Source organism: Bos javanicus, chromosome 14 (assembly GCF_032452875.1).
Source record: "Bos javanicus breed banteng chromosome 14, ARS-OSU_banteng_1.0, whole genome shotgun sequence".
Taxonomy (NCBI): domain Eukaryota; kingdom Metazoa; phylum Chordata; class Mammalia; order Artiodactyla; family Bovidae; genus Bos; species Bos javanicus.
Window position 1 is genome coordinate 25,080,096 of NC_083881.1, and position 16,549 is coordinate 25,096,644.

Consider the following 16,549-nt stretch of genomic DNA (forward strand, 5'->3'; position numbering starts at 1 on the left):
CTTTCTGATTTACTGAGGAAGAGGATGAGGCTCTGTGAGGTTAAACCCACATGTCCAGGGTCTGCATGGCTCTTGGCCTGCCAGTCTGTTTCATGTGGCCCCATTTGTTCTGGTGTAATTGTGAACATCACCCCTTTTCATCTACACAAATTTCTTAATTCAGATGATGTGTGATCTGGTTCTTGAGTTGAGGCCTCTTGACACCAAATCTCACAGGCTTCCTCTAAGGCCTTGCAAATGGCCTTAGGGAGGTGGAGCTTGTCCATGGTACGTGGCCTAAACAATCTGGAATGGTACCGTCTACATGCCTAATGTCCTTGGCTCTGCCCACGTCTCCTGTCTTTCTCCGAAAGACAGACCAGGAGCAACTGGCATTGAACATATTTTCCACTAAGGTTTTTTTTTTTTTCTCAAACATACAGGAGTACAAAAGTCAGAACCCAAAGACACACTGGTATAAAGCAGAGAGATGCCAGTTTTTACTAGGTTGTCATTAATCTAGTATTAATGGTCTAGTAAACCTAGTGAAGGCCCTTTTGCATTCTTTTCTAGACTAAGTTCATTTGGACCTGTGCTGATTTTTTTAAATTAATTTTTTTAATTGAAGGATAATTGCTTTACAGAATTTTGTTGTTTTTTTTGTCAAACCTCAACATGAATCAGCCATAGGTATACATATATCCCCTCCCTTTTGAACCTCCCTACCATCTCCCTCCCCATCCCATTCCTCTAGGTTGATACAGAGCCCCTGTTTTAGTTTCCTGAGCCATACACCAAATTCCCATTGGCTATCTAATTTACACATGGCAATGTAAGTTTCCATGTTACTCTTTCCATACATCTCACCCTCTTGTCCCCTCTCTCCATGTCCATAAGTCTATTCTCTATGTCTGTTTCTCCACTGCTGTGCTATAAATAAACTCTTCAGTGCCATTTTTCTAATTTCTGTATATGTGCATTAGAATTATATTTATCTTTCTCTTTCTGACTCACTTCACTCTGCATAACAGATTCTAGATTCATCCACCTCATCAGAATTGACTCAAATGCATTCCTTTTTATGGCTGAGTAATATTCCATTGTGTATATGTACCACAACTTCTTTATCCATTCATCTGTTGATGGACATCTAGGTTGCTTCCATGTTTTAGCTATTGTAAATAGTGATGCAATGAATGATGGGATACATGTGACTTTTTCAATTTTAGTTTCCTGTGATATATGCTTAGGAGCGGGATTGCTGGGTTATATGGTAATTTAAGGAATCTGCATACCATCTTCCATAGTGGCTGTATCAATTTACATTCCCACCAACAGTGCAAGAGCATTCCCTTTTCTCCACACCCTCTCCAGCATGTATTGTTTGTAGACTTTTTGATGATGGCCATTCTGACTGGTGTGAGGTGATATCTCATTGTGGTTTTGATTTGCATTTCTCTAATAATGAGTGATGTTGAGCATCTTTTCACGTGTTTCTTAGCTGTCTGTATGTCTTCTTTGGAGAAATGTCTCTTTAGGTCTTTTGCCCATTTTTTGATTGGGTTGTTTGCTTTTCTGGTATTGAGTTGTATGAGATGCTTGTATATTTTGGAAATTAATCCTTTGTCAATTTTTTTCATTTGCTATTATTTTCTCCCATTCTGAGGGTTTCTTTTCACTTGCTTATAGTTTCCTTTGCTGTGCAAAAGCTTTTAAGTTTAATCAGGTCCCACTTGTTTACTTTTGTTTTTATTTCCCTTACTCTAGGAGGTGGGTCATAGAGGATCTTGTTTTGATTTATGTCACTGAGTGTTCTGCCTATGTTATCCTCTAAGAGTTTTATAGTTTCTGGCCTTACATTTAAATCTTTAATCCATTTTGAGTTTATCTCTGTGTATGGTGTTAGGAAGTGTTCTAATTTCATTCTTTCACATGTAGCTGTCCAGTTTTCCCAGCACCATTTATTGAAGAGGCTGTCTTTGCCCCATTGTATATTCTTGCCTCCTCTGTCAAAAATAAGGTACCCATAGGTGCGTGGGTTTATTTCTGGGCTTTCTATCCTGTTCCATTGGTCTATATTTCTGGTTTTTTTTGGTGCCAATAGCATACTGTCTTGATGACTGTAGCTTTGTAGCATAATCTGAAGTCAGGAAGGTTGATTTCTCCAGCTCCAGTATTCTTTCTTAAGACTGCTTTGGCTATTTGGGGCCTTTTGTGTTTCCATATGAAATGTGAAATTTTTTGTCCTAGTTATATGAAAAATGCCATTGGTAATTTAATAGGGGTGGCACTGAATCTGTAGATGGCATTTGGTAGTATAGTCATTTTCACAATATTGATTCTTCCTACCCAGGAACATGGAATATCTCTCCATCTGTTTATGTCATCTTTGATTTCTTTCATCACTGTCTTATGATTTTCTGTGTACAGTTCTTTTGTCTCCTTCAGTTCAGTTCAGTCACTCAGTCATGTCCAACTCTTTGCAACCCCATGAATTGCAGCATGCCAGGCCTCCCTGTCCATTACCAACTCCCAGAATTCACCTAGACTTTTGTCCATCGAGTCGGTGATGCCACCACCCAGCCATCTCATCTTCTGCTGTCCCCTTCTCCTCCTGCCCCCAACCCCTCCCAGCATCAGAGTCTTTTCCAATGAGTCAACTCTTCGCATGAGGTGGCCAAAGTATTGGAGTTTCAGCTTTAGCGTCAGTCCTTCCAAAGAACACCCAGACTGATCTCCTTTAGAATGGATTGGTTGGATATCCTTGCAGTCCAAGGGACTCTCAAGAGTCTTCTCCAACACCACAGTTCAAAAGCATCAATTCTTCGGCGCTCAGCTTTCTTCATAGTCCAACTCTCACATCCATACATGACCACTGGAAAAACCATAACCTTGACTAGATGGACCTTTGTTGGCAAAGTAATGTCTCTGCTTTTGAATATGCTATCTAGGTTGGTCATAACTTTCCTTCCAAGGAGTAAGCGTTTTTTAATTTCATGGCTACAGTCACCATCTGCAGTGATTTTGGAGACCCCCCAAAAAAAGGCTGACACTGTTTCCACTGTTTCCCCATCTATTTTCCATGAAGTGATGGGACCAGATGTCATGATCTTAGTTAGGTAAGTCTATTCCTAGATATTTAATTCTTTTTGTTGCAATGGTGTTTTGCGAATTAAAGATATTTAATTCTTTTTGTTCCTGGAATGTGAAGTCAAGTGGGCCTTAGGAAGCATCACTATGAACAAAGCTAGTGGAGGTGATGGAATTCCAGTTGAGCTATTTCAAATTCTAAAAGATGATGCTGTGAAAGTGCTGCACTCAATACGCCAGCAAATTTGGAAAATGCAGCAGTGGCCACAGGACTGGAAAAGATCAGTTTTCACTTCTGTCCCAAAGAAAGGGAATGCCAAAGAATGCTAAAGTGAAGAGTGAAGTCACTCAGTCGTGTCCGACTCTTAGTGATCCCATGGACTGCAGCCTACCAGGCTCCTCCGTCCATGGGATTTTCCAGGCAAGAGTACTGGAGTGGGTTGCCATTGCTTTACTGCCTCACAATTGCACTCATCTCACATGCTAGTAAAGTAATGCTCAAAATTCTTCAAGCAAGGCTTCAACAGTACATGAACCGTGAACTTCCAGATGTTCAAGCTGGTCTTAGAAAAGGCAGAGGAACCAGAGATCAAATTGCCAACATCCGCTGGATCATTGAAAGAAGCAAGAGAGTTCCAGAAAAACATCTATTCTACTTTATTGACTATGCCAAAGCCTTTGACTGTGTGGATCACAATAAACTGTGGAAAATTCTGAAAGAGATGGGAATACCAGACCACCTGACCTGCCTCTTGAGAAATGTGTATGCAGGTCAGGAAGTAATAGTTAGAACTGGACATGGAACAACAGACTGTTTCCGAATAAGAAGAGGAGTACGTCAAGGCTGAATATTGTCACCCTGCTTATTTAACTTATATGCAGAGTACATCATGAGAAACGCTGGGCTGGATGAAGCACAAGCCAGAATCAAGATTGCCGGGAGAAATATCGCTAACCTCAGATATGCAGATGACACCACTCTTATGGCAGAAAGTGAAGAAGAACTAAAGAGCCTCTTGATGAAAGTGAAAGAGGAGAGTGAAAAAGTTGGCTTAAAGCTCAACATTCAGAAAACGAAGATCACGGCATCTGATCCCATCACTTCATGGCAAATAGATGGCGAAACAGTCAAACAGTGTCAGACTTTATTTTGGGGGGCTCCAAAATCACTGCAGATGGTGACTGTAGCCATGAAATTAAAAGACGCTTACTTCTTGAAAGGAAAGTTATGACCAACCTAGATAGCATAAAAAGCAGAGACATTAGTTTGCCAACAAAGGTCCATCTAGTCAAGGCTATGGTTTTTCCAGTAGTCATGTATGGATGTGAGAGTTGGACTATAAAGAAAGCTGAGCACTGAAGAACTGATGCTTTTGAACTGTGGTGTTGGAGAAGACTCTTGAGAGTCCCTTTGACTGCAAGGAGATCCAACCAGTCCATCCTAAAGGAAATCAGTCCTGAATATTCATTGGAAGGACTGATGCTGAAGCTGAAACTTCAATACTTTGGCCACCTGATAAGAAGAGCTAACTAATTGGAAAAGACCTTGATGCTGGGAAAGATTGAAGGTGGGAGGAGAAGGGGGCAACAGAGGATGAGATGGTTGGATAGTGTCACAGATTCAATGGATATGAGTTTGAGTAAACTCTGGGAGTTGGTGATGGACAGGGAAGCCTGGTGTGCTGCAGTCCATGGGGTGCAAAGAGTCAGACACGACTGAGTGACTGAACTGAACTGAACTGAATCTTTACTATCATTTCTTTTTGATTTATTTCTGCTTGGATCGTTAGGATTTCTTTCCTTCTACTAATTTTGGGTTGTTTTGTGCTTCTTTTTCTAGTTGTTCTAGGTGTAGAGTTAGGTTGTCTATTCGATGTTTTTCTTGTTTCTTGAGGTAGGATTGTATTGCTGTAAACTTCCCTCTTTGAACTGCTTTTGCTGCATTCCATAGGTTTTTAGTTGTCATTTTCATTGTCATTTTTTTCTAGAAATTTTTGGATTTCCCTTTTGATTTCTTCAGTAACCTGTTGGTTATTTAGAAATGTGTTAATTAATCTCCATTTATTTGTGTTTCTTACAGTTGTTTTTTTTTTGTAATTGGTATCTAGTCTCATAGTGTTGTGGTCAGAGAAGATGTTTAATACAATTTCAATTTTCTTAAGTTTACTGAGGTTTGATCTGTGACCCAAGATGGGGTCTATCCTGGAGAATATTCCATGGGCACTTGAGAAGAAGGTATATTCTTCTGTATTTGATGTGATGTCTTGAAGATATCAGTCAGATCCATCTCAGCTAATGTATCATTTAAGACTTGTGCTTCCTTATTTTGTTTTGATGATCTGTCCATTGATGTGAGTAGAGTGTTAAAGTCTCCTACTATTATTGGGTTAATGTTAATTTTTCCGTTTATGTCTGTTAGTGTTTGTCTTATGTATTGAGGTTCTCCTATATTGGGTGCATAGATATTTACAATTGTTATGTCTTCCTCTTGTATTAATCCCTTGATCATTATGTAGTGTCCTTCCTTATCCCTTGTAATCTTTATTTTAAGACCTATTTTCTCTGATACGAGGATTGCTACTCCAGCTTTCTTTTGCTTCCCATTTGCATGGGAAACAAATATGTGGAGAGGAAAGGAAAGAAAGAAAAGAAAGAGCGAATAGATATGCAAAGTTAAATAGACATAGATGAAAAAGATTTATATATATTAAAGATAACTGCAAGGGAAAAAGAGCAGTAGGAAAGGCAAACAAAGGAATAAATGTAGAATAAAATATAATAGGTTTAAAAATTAAAAGTTAAAATTATACAAGAGAAAAGAAAAAAAATGAAATAAAAAAGAAAAAAAGAAAAACTCCCCAGAACTGCAAAAGTCCAACACAGATGCAGAGGTTTATAACAACAGTAAAAAATGTGGCTGAATATACACATATACATATACACCCATAAGCAAAATCAAACAGTCCAGCAAAAATAAAGTACAATAGATTGACCTGGCTAACAAAGGAAACCAAAAAGCATATCTACTGGAATAAAACTAACTAAAGCACAAACTGGAAACAAAACTAAAGCAAGGTGCCAAGTGGGGAATAAAGCAATGAAAATAAAACTAACAAATACGTGGAGAGGAAAGGAAAGAAAGAAAAGAAAGAAAGAATAGATATGCAAAGTTAAATAGAGGTAGATGAAGAAGATTTATATACATTAAAGATTAACTGCAAGAGGAAAAGAGCAGAGGAAAGGCAAACAAATAAATGTAGAAAAAATATAATAGGTTAAAAAAAGTAAAAGTTAAAATTATAAGAAAGAGAGAGAGAAAAAAAAAACAAAAACAGAAGAGTAAAGAAAAAAGGAAAAAAAAAAAAAAAGGAAAACTCCCCAGAAGTGCAAAAGCCCAACGTAGAGGCAGAGGTTTATCATAACTATAAAAAATGTGATTGAGGAAAGAAACCCAAAAAACGCTTAAAAGTTTAACTAGATTTCACAGTGCCAATATAATTGACAACTACAACCGGGGGTGGGGGGAGGAGAAGGGGAAAAAATCCAGAAGAATCTACAGAACAAATCAAAACATAATAATGAATGTTTTTCTCGTGCCACTGCTGTCAGTGTCCTTTCCCTTGCTGGGAGTCACAGTCCACTTCCCCTCCCTGCGATGCCCTCCAGCACTGTGCTGATCTCTGGACCTGCTGTGGGGGCAGCTCAGATTCTAATCTGGTCCTACTCCTCTGTGTTCTTGCCTCCAATGTCCACCATCAGAACACCTTTTCTTTTGTGGGAGCTCTCAATGACCTTTTATATATTTCATAGACACAGAGTCTGCCTAGTTGATCATGTGGATTTAATCTGCAGCCTGTACAGCTGATGGGAAGGTTTTGGGTCTTCTTCCTTAGTCACACTGCCCCTGGGTTTCAACTGTAGTCTTATTTCCACCTCTGCATGTGGGTTGTCCACTGGGGTTTGCTCCTGAGGTTGCCCTGGAGGACTGGGTTTGCCCCTGTGAGGTCCAGGTGTGGAGGTGGTGCAGCTGCTTGGGTTGCAGGGGTTCTGGCAGCGCTAGGTACTCAGGGGAGTTGGTGGCTAGGGCAGCAGGAAATATAGTGCTCTAGAAGGGTAGGGCAACCAGTATTGGTCAATATGCTCCAGTGTTCTTGCCTGGAGAAACCCCTTTCCTGACAGAGTAGCCTGGCAAGCCACAGTCTAAAGAGTTGCAGAGAGTCTGACACTACCGAAGTGACCCTGCATGTGTGCATAGGCAAGAGACTTTTTTTTGCCTGTGGCAGCTCTGCCCCAGTGAGAGTTGAGCGTGAAGGTGGCCCAGCTGCTTGGCTTGTGAGGACCCTGGTAGTGCCAAGTGCGCACGGACACAAACTGCCTCTTTGCAGGAGTTATGGCCCTATCAGAGTCTCTTTTGAGCCTCTTGTAGCTGCTGATCAGAAGGCCTCTTTGGCCAGTCTTTCTCTGTAGCTTCGCCCATTCAGGCACTGAGAGGGCTCCCTTGTCTGGGATCCTTCTCTGTTGTTTGGTGCATCAGGCACATAGAGGGGCCCTCCTGGCTGGGGTCCTACTCTGTAGATCCGCCCGTCAGGCAGTTAAAGGGGCACCCTGGGTGGGGTCCTACTCTGTAGTTCAGTGAGTCAGGCGTTTGATGGGCCGGCTTCTCTATTGTTCATCTGCCAAGGCTGGCCTGAGGGCGAGGGAGGCTATGGTGATGGCTCCACTCCCTTCGCGTGACTCAGCGATAGCCTTGCTTCGACTGCTGCCTGGCTTTCCTCCACAGGCATTCCCCACCACGACCTCCTCCCTCACATCCCCTTGATCTGTCTCTCTGCAGTCAACAGCAGCCCTCGCCCTGGGATTGCGCCACAATCCCTAAACTCCAGCTCCCAGCCACTGCACATTCCAGGGAATCTACATCCCTGTCCGGGGTATGTATGGCTGTAGCCAGGACCGTTTGATTCTCATTCCATTTAGGCTGCCACAGATCAGCTGTTTCACTCTCAAGCCTTAAATGTTTCTCTTCTGACTCAGACAATCCCCCCGATGTGGGGATGGGACCCCTGCTTCAGTTCCCCCACCCGCTGAGGGCAGGTCCAGTCCTACTAACACTCCTGTTTTCCCCCCTAGTACCTCATCCTACCAAGGTTTGCGTGGGTCTGTATATTCTTTTCCGCAGTCCCTGTCCACTCTCAGCTGGTGTTCTGCATGTGCTTCTGTGTCTGAAGGTGTATTCCTGATGTATCCATGGAGAGAGATGTACTCCACATCCACTTACTCCTCCGCCATCTTGTTCTCTCTGTGCTGATTTTTATAAAGGAGCTATAATGGGCTTCCCTAGTGGCGCAGACAGTAAAGAATCTGCCTGCAGTGTCAGAGACCTGGGTTCAATCCCTGGGTTGGAAAGATCCCCCGGAGAAGGGAATGGCAACCCTCCCTTCCAGTATTCTTGCCTGGGAAATTCGATGGACAGAGAAACCTGGTGGGCTACAGTCCATGGGGTCGCAAAGAGTCAGACACGACTGAGCAACTTTCATACAGTCTGAGGAGAGGATTAGCAGTTTAGCCTTTGAAAGTCATCTTCAACCATCTGCCCAGTGAGATGCTTGGTGTTTTCCCAGGAAACAGGACTGTGAACACGGCTACCAGTGGGGAGAACCCGGCCTGCTTTGCCAGTGTGGTGTTGCTGGTGCTCTCCTGGTGGCAGCTGTGGGCATGAGGCTGGCATTTGGAGAGTATCTCAACAGTGAGAAATGCACCAGCATCAGCCTCTCCACAGCAGGAGAGAGAACAGCACTACAAGCCACAGATAAACGTCTCACGAATTCCCCTCCCTCAAAGAGTCTCGAGTCAGCCAGCCTTTTTTGATTGTAAGCCCCTTGATGGGGTATGACTTCAAAAAACTACTTTATGTTAGTTTAATAGGACATATTTCAGAGGAACTAGTTGATTGTGGCAGAAATCTATTCATTGTAGGAACTAGGACAACTTCTCTTGAAAGTCGCTCCATCATGTCTGACTCTTTGCGTCCCCACTTAGAATAAACTCTTTGCAACCCTATAGATTATGCAGTCCATGGACTTCTCCAGTCCAGAATACTGGAGTGGGTACCCTTTCCCTTCTCCAGGGGATCTTCCCAACTCAGGGATCGAACCCAAGTCTCCCACATTGCAGGCGGATTCTTTACCAGCTGAGCCACAAGGGAAGCCCTAGAATACTGGAGTGCATAGCCTGTCCCTTCTCCAGTGGATCATCCTGACCCAGGAATTGAACCGGGGTCTCCTGCATTGCAGGCAGATTCTTTACCAGTTGAGCTATCAGAGAAGCCCTACAACTCCTCTGAGGTCTCGCCTAGAAGAGATGAGGCTTATCCTAGTAATGAGCATGCATGCTGTGTGCTAAGTCACTTCAGTTCTGTCCAACCCTTTGTGACCCCATGGACTGTAGTCCCCCAGGCTCCTCTGTCCATGGGATTTCCCAGGCAAGAATACTGGAGTGGGTTGCCATGCCCTGCTCCAGGGGATCTTCCTGACTCAGAGATCGCACCCATGTCTCTTAAGTCTCCTGCATTGGCAGGTGGGTTCTTTACCACTAGTGCCACCTGGGAAGCTCAGCAGAGAGCATAGATTTCTGTTTTTTATTCAAAAGGGCACCCTCCCCCCTCCACCTCCCGTTAATGGAATAAACAAAGAGGCTTTCTGGTTACAATTAGTTTAAATTAACTTGAGTGGTCTTAAAGAGACAGGAATCTGGAAAAAACCTTAAGATCATGCTTTTCAATAGTTTCTCCATCACATGGTGAAGGAGAAAAGGGAGTTTTTTTTTTTTCATAAGTGAACTTTTAACCTACTGTGCTGACAGAAGGAGCGCAAGGCGGAGGGGAAGAATAGAGAGAGGGACACTAGGCTCTTTTATGTGTGTGTGAAAAAAACCAAGTTTCTTTTGCATTTTCACTTTGTCTTAAAATACACCAGCTAACTTGCAGAATTAGAAAGCTCCCAATTTTAACTAACAAATACACCAAAAGTAAAAGCCAAAGGTTAGAAAGGCCCTAGCAAATCCAGCTAGTAACCTTCTTGTCTCAGGTGTAGAAATTAATGGAAAATGCCACTTACCCTTCAATAAAAACAATGGATTGTCATTTTGGTTTCCAAGCATTCTTTCCTATACAGCTTCAGAAGACAGTTTTCAATTAAATAAATGACTCACTTGAAAATTAAAAGCATTGGAAAGGCCAAAAGAAAAGAACGGAGGGGTCAACTAACTGTTGCTATTCTCCTGAATTACTTTCCTGGTGGCTTCAGGAGAAGAGTGAGGTCTCAGGTTAAGCTTGCCATGGATACAGAAAACTGTCTCTGAGTGATGTCTCACCAGAATTGGTTAGACCAGTGATCACTCAGCGGTAAAGAATCTGCCTGCAATGCAGGAGCTACAGGAGACACAGGTTCTGTCCCCGGTTTGGGAAGATCCCCTGGAGCAGGGCATGGCAACGTTGCACTCCAGTATTCTTGCCTGAAGAATCCCATGGACAGAGGAGCCTGGTGGGCTACAGTCCATGGGGTCACAAAGATTTGGACATGACTGAAGCAACTTAGCATGCATGCATGTGATCACATAAAATAATTCAGTCGCCACCATCCCCTCCAGCTCTTAACAAATTACTAGATGATGTGTGAAACAGACATTATTACCTTATTCATGAGCTCAACCTATTCTGTGCCATCTTGTCCTCTGGTCCCAGCTGGAGCCTTTGGGAAAGAGCAAGAGGTGAGTGTATGCAGAGGGCACCTTAGTTGGGATCAAAGACTTGTCTTTACACTTTCACTCACCTGTTTTGATATGACAGCTTCAGATGATCTTTCCCCGAGTGCGTGGCTGTGGAACAAGCCATCTTAGAGAAAAAAAAAAAAAAGAATAATATGTCCAAAACTACGATGTAAAGAATTCCAAACTGGTTGTAAGCAGCTGCCCTATCTTTTGTTTTCTCTTTTAGCATCCTTCTTTTATATTATTTTGAAGATTTGCCTTGGTCCCATTCGAGATGCTGTGAAATCCAGAGCAAGGCCTGCTGGAGTCAAAACTTTTCTTGGGATAGAAAACAACAATCTGGAAAATTTCCTGTCTTTTTTTTCTTCAGCCCAATCATGATATATCAAGGGGGAAATGTAATATTGTAATGAAATAAACAGAAGGAAGAATGCAAATCTGACTATTAAAGCCATAGTTAGACTTTGCCCAAAGATTTTGAGACTCTGTCTTTATTATGTAATGTTGATGGCGCATGCACATATTGTCTAAAATTTACTTGTTCCAAAGACCTGGTCAAATCTACTCAAAGCCCGATTTCTGCATCCCATGGAAATCCACTCTTGGGGAGAGGATGGGAGGATGGTTCTCATACCTCACCAGTGCTCCTACTGCAGGTTCCCACCTCTGCTGACTTTGGGAGGTTTTTGATGATCTTGTCACTTCATGCAAGCTGTCACTCTTTCCCATTGCACTGACCAATGTGGAACTTGGCTCCTTTCTGTGATAGCCACAAAAACTACACATATAAATCCTTATGTGTATAGACTTAATGTTCCTGGACTTAATTATTTGCATTTAGGATTAAAACTGAGGAAATTCAACTTGTTTAATCTTCAAAATATACAGGCAGACATAGCTAATAATATGTGCTAAGTCGCTTCAGACATGTCTGACCCTTTGTGACCCTAAGGACTGTAACCCTCCAGGTTCCTCTGTCCATGGGATTCTTCAGGAAAGAATACTGGAGGAAAGAATACTGCACTCTTTCAAGGGATCTTTCTGATCCAGGGATTGAACCCGTGTCTACCTGCGTCTCCTGAATTGCAGGCAAATTCTTTACTGCTGAGCCCCTGGGAAAGCCCAGCTAGTAACATAATGAGAACCAATATACCCACACCCAAACTTACAAATCTTAACTTCCTGTCGTTCATTTTTTGGATACATCCTTTTCAAATAAATAAATCATTATAGATACAGTTAAGGTTCCAGTCAAGTCCCTCCCGGATCTTGGTCCTTTTCTTCCTTCATTACATTGCTGCTCTCATAAACTGTTTATTATTCTCATGGCTGCTTTTATACTTTTACTCATATATGTAGCAATAATTAGCATAGATGATGGTGCTTCATGGTTTTAACTTCACATGATTGAACTGTATATAACATTCCTTAGCTTGGCTTTTTTTCCTATCCAGTGTAGATGGACACAGCTCTGGTTCATTCCTTGGTAGCCATATGGTATTCCATTGTAACAATCCTAAGAGCCACCAATGGATGCTTCACCTCCTCCCAGAGCCTCAAGGCTCGTATTCCTTGCTGACTCTGACATTTCTTCCTTTTAATTTGTTTCTACCACTTTTTTGTATAAAATATCCTCTGTCACTTGAAATTATCTACTTTCTATTTTTGGTCAATTCAGCTCTTTATAGCCCTTGCACCTAAACTCAGCTCGTTTCATTTTGCATGTGTAATTCTGTTATGGCATTCTGCGAGACAAAACCAACTGAATCAACCTCTCTTAATAGGACCCAGCCCCATTAGAAGGTGATTGTGATTGTGAAAGGAATCTGATTTCTCCGTGCCTTTAGAAAAACTCAGAGAACAATGATTTTATGTCTTTTGGTCTAGGGAATCATCATGTGATTGTGAGATTTTTATCTTAAAGAATAAAATACACTGTTCATTTCTTCAACAATCACATTCGTAAATGTTTACCTGGCACTGTACTCAGTGCTGGAATGGTCACAAAGATGAACAGAATCTAAGGAACAATCAATCTAGTCAGGGAAATAAACCCTTAAACAAATACAGTACTTTAAAATACTTTCCTCCAAGAATGAAACAGAGTGCTGTGGAAATATTGAGAAAAGAAGGTTAATTTTATTGAGAAAGCTTCAGAGAAGAGACAGCAGCAGGAAGAATAATTGCTATAGCAGCAAGAGCCTGGGAGTCTAGTGTGGTTGGGATTGGCAAGGAATTTGGTGGCCAGATTTCAGAATCTTGGAAGGAAAAATTGAGAAGCAGTAACAAGGAAGGTAGACTGGTGCCAGGTTTTGCGTGGTTGTATGCCCCAGGCTCAGCTGTTTGAATTTTAAGCTATAATCAATGGGGACCCACAAGAATATAAAAAATGAAAGCATTATAATATTAAATCTGGGTTGTAAAAAAAAAACCAGACCAGCAGTTGCGTGTACACTTGGAGATCACTTGGGTCATTGTGGTGGTGCTCCAAGGCAGAATGCGGAGGCACTGAACTGAGGGAGGTGGGGAGGATAGAAGGAAAGTAATTCAGGAAATTTGAGAACACATCAGGACTCACCACTGTTAAACAGAAAGATGGTCCTATATTTGTGAGCGATGAAAGGAAAAAAAAGTTAAAAATCAAAAGAATCCTAGCTAATGAGGCCAGGTAGGTCAAGATGCTATCCTCCAAGGAAAGGACATTGGGAGGACAGACGAGTCTTTGTTGGAAGGTCATGAATCTGGTTTAGGTAACTTTTCATGTCAAGTGCTCATAAGAAACCAGATGGAGTCATCTGTGGTCAGTGCAATTATGGCCTGGCATTTAGAGGAAGTAGGACCGAAAGGAGAGACTTGGGGGAGGGTTTCAATATTGTTCAAAGCAGCAGAGAAACCTGGGAAGATGAATTCAGAATACAAGGCACCTGCTGTCAGGGGACCCTTCAGGATATTGGTCAAAAGAAAAGTTAGTAACAAGGCAGCAGAAGAGGCTTTGGTTAAATAAGTGGAGCCTGGTGTGTTGGACACTGAACATTTCTTTGCAATTATCTGTTCTCCCAGTCTTCCTCAGCAACAAAACTTGGGTTTTATTTAGGGAGCAATGAGCATCCATGGACAGCCACATCTGATTTTTCTGAACAATGGGATGTATATGGAAATCTACTGGGGATTTCTGGGGAAGTATTGGTGTCCTACTAGACACTACTTCTTCTCTTTGCTCTTCCTCCTTCTTTCCTAGATTTCCTAGAACACCAAGTGAGGCCACAAGAATGGGGATGGATGCCTCCATGTTCAGGATGCTGGGGAATATGGCATCACTGAGCAATGGACGGCTCTGGGCTCTCTGTCCAGAGAGTCCTTGCTGTGTAAGACCAACAGCATGCATTAGATAATTTAGAGATATGAGTTGGGCGTGATTTTATCACCAGCAGCTGATTCCTCGAGCTGGGATTAACCCCGGGCATTGGCAACAGAGAATCTGAGTCTTCAAAGTTGATGGCAAGATTGGCCTGCCCTTGCTTTGCATCCTTGTCCTGTGGATGCCTCCATGGAAACCTCTTGTGAAAGCTGTAAAAATGCAGACACCTGACCTGCTTCCTGAGAAATCTGTGTGCAGGCCAAGAAGCAACAGTTAGAACTGGACAGGAAACAACAGACTGGTTCCAAATCAGGAAAGGAGTACGTCAAGGCTGTATATTGTCACCCTGCTTATTTAACTTATATGCAGAGTACATCATGAGAAATGCTGGGCTGGAAGAAGCACAGGCTGGAGTCAAGATTGCTGGGAGAAATATCAATAACCTCAGATATGCAGATGACACCACCCTTATGGCAGAAAGCGAAGAACTAAAAAGCCTCTTGATCAAAGTGAAAGAGGAGAGTGAAAAAGTTGGCTTAAAGCTCAACATTCAGAAAACTAAGATAAAATATTTGATTCTTTTGAACTGTGGTGTTGAAGACTCTTGAGAGTCCCTTAGACTGCAAGGAGATCCAACCAGTCCATCCTAAAGGAGATCAGTGCTGAATATTCATTGGAAGGACTGATGCTGAAGCTGAAACTTCAGCTGAACTGAACTGAACTGAACTGAGGGGCACTACTCTAGGCTAACTACATCAGCTTATCTGGGAACAGAGCCTGCAAATCTTTTAATATACTTTGCTGTTGTTCAGTCGCTAAGTCGTGTCTGATTCTTTGTGACCCTAAGAACTGCAGCACGCCAAGCTTCCTTGTCCTTCACCATCTCCCGGAGTTTGCTCAAACTCATGTACATTGAGTCAGTGATGCCATTCAACCATCTCATCCTCTGTCACCCCCCTTCTCCTCCTGCCTTCAATCTTTCCCAGCATCAGGATCTTTTCCAATGAGTCAGCTCTTCTCGTCAGGTGGCCAAAGTATTGGAGCTTCAGCTTCAGCATCAGTCCTATTGAATATTCAGGATTGATTTCCTTTAGGATTGACTGGTTTGATCTTGCTGTCCAAGGGACTCTCAAGAGTCTTCTCCAGCACCACAGTTTGAAAGTATCAGTTCTTCAGTGCTCAACCTTTTCCATGGTCCAACTCTTACATCCATACATGACTACTGAAAAAGCCACAGCTTTGACTATACAGACTGTACACTAAGGTTGAGAAATACAGCTTTAATTTATGATACCTCTGTACTACTTTCAGAGTCACGCATGTAGTCATGCATGCCCACAACCATGGGCAGCCAGGGAAAGTGACTTTGTCTCTCTTACACTGGGATGAGAGTTATGCCTATATTTGGATGGATTAAAAATAATTAAAGGGCCAATTAAAAGTTTAGAGGTCAAGAAAGTCAGATTTGGATGCTGTCATGCTCTAACTTCATCCTATAAAGCATCAGTCCTTGGTGACTTTAGAAACTCTGAAGGAATGGGAGAATGTGAGGCTACTGAATAATCAAAGGGGACTAAGCAAAGGACTGAATCTTCACATCTCCCTGGCCATTGAGCCTACAGGCCCCATGATACTTCTGGGAAGACAGTCAGAACTATCCCCATAGAGCAAAGGGAAATGGGGGGACAGAAGCTGGAGTTGGAAGCCAGCCAGTTGGTTAGTTACACCAGGTATGTTTTGAGAAATGAGTCAAGTCTTTACAACACTATATAGTTCTTGTTTTGAGTCACTAGAGAAGACTATTATATATTTCTACTCACCATTTTAATCCTTAAATAACAACAGATAATTTAAAAAAATTCTTCTTTTAACCCAGGAACATAAGGTAACATCTAGCAAGTAGTTTATGTTGACTCTGCACAACAACCAAGAGTGGGTAAAGTTTTGTGGTTGTTTATTTGTAGTTTCTCTCTTTGAATATGCATTCTGAAGAAGTGTTTTTTTCAGTATGTGTGCTGTCCAAATGGAAATATTCTCCAAAGTAATAACATCGAGATAAGACCAAGATCAAGCACCAGCATTATTATGCTTGGCAGCATCTGCAGTATTTACAGTGAAATAGAAATGATCGAACTAACCTCACAGAAAATGGCAAATGCTCAGAGGTTGTCAGCAAAGGTACGTGAGTTTAACTTGTAAAGTGATTCTAAGACCACTTTGTGGAAACATAAATTCCCTCATGGGCTTCCCAGGTGGCACTAGTGGTAAAGAATCCTCCCGGCAATGCAGGGGACGTAAAGGACGCAGGTTCAGTCTCGGGGTTGGGAAGATCCCTTGAAGGAGGGCACAGCAACCCAC

At 42.2% G+C, this 16,549-nt stretch overlaps 1 long non-coding RNA gene across 1 annotated transcript in view; it reads left to right on the forward strand.

Annotated features, from left to right (window-relative positions):
* LOC133260454 (uncharacterized) overlaps window positions 1-11,308 on the forward strand; it is a 28,848-nt gene extending 17,540 nt beyond the window's left edge. Inside the window, exon 2 of the long non-coding RNA XR_009740816.1 lies at window positions 11,060-11,308. This is a non-coding gene — a long non-coding RNA (uncharacterized LOC133260454). The remainder of the gene's footprint in view (window positions 1-11,059) is intronic.
* The last annotated feature ends 5,241 nt before the right edge of the window (window positions 11,309-16,549 follow it).